Source organism: Schistocerca gregaria, unplaced genomic scaffold (assembly GCF_023897955.1).
Source record: "Schistocerca gregaria isolate iqSchGreg1 unplaced genomic scaffold, iqSchGreg1.2 ptg000696l, whole genome shotgun sequence".
NCBI classification, from domain to species: Eukaryota; Metazoa; Arthropoda; class Insecta; order Orthoptera; family Acrididae; genus Schistocerca; species Schistocerca gregaria.
Window position 1 is genome coordinate 590,324 of NW_026062075.1, and position 754 is coordinate 591,077.

A 754-nucleotide genomic window follows, 5' to 3' on the forward strand; every position below is an offset into this window, starting at 1 on the left:
TGCATATGTTTGTTGGTATGGTTACTACGAAGCCAGAATCATCGCATTTCATCTATTACCCTATGTGAAGTATTTCTGAGTATAGCTACCGAAAACTCCACGTCATTTGCATGTGTTTATTGCTATGGCTACTACAATGCCAGAATCATTGCATTTTATCTATTACCCTATGTGAGGTATTTCAGAGAGGAGCAGCAGAAAGCTCCTCCCTCACTTGCTCTGTATGTTGATATGATTTGTACTAAGACACAATCATTACATTTCGTCCATTACCTGATGTGAAGTATTTCTGAGGGAAGCTACAGAAATCTCCTCCCTCACTTCCATATGATTGTTGGTGCCATTAGTACACAGACACAATCATTACATTTCGTCCATTACTTGATGTGAAGTATTTCTGAGGGAAACTACAGAAAGCTCCTCCCTCATTTGCGTTTGTTTGTTGGAATGGTTATTACGAAGTCAGAATCATTGCATTTCATCCATTACCCTATGTAATGTACTTCAGAGAGAACCTGCAGAAAGCTCCTCCCTCACTTGCATGTGTTTGTTGGAATCATTAATACACAGACACAATCATCACATTTCGTCCATTACCTGATTGAAGTATTTCTCAGGGAAGCTACAGAAAGCTCCTCACTCCTTTGCATTTGTTTGTACGTATGGTTACTACAATGGCAGAATCATCGCATTTCATCTATTACCTAATGTGATGTCTTTCAGAAGGAAGCTGGAGAAAGCTCCTCCCTCACTT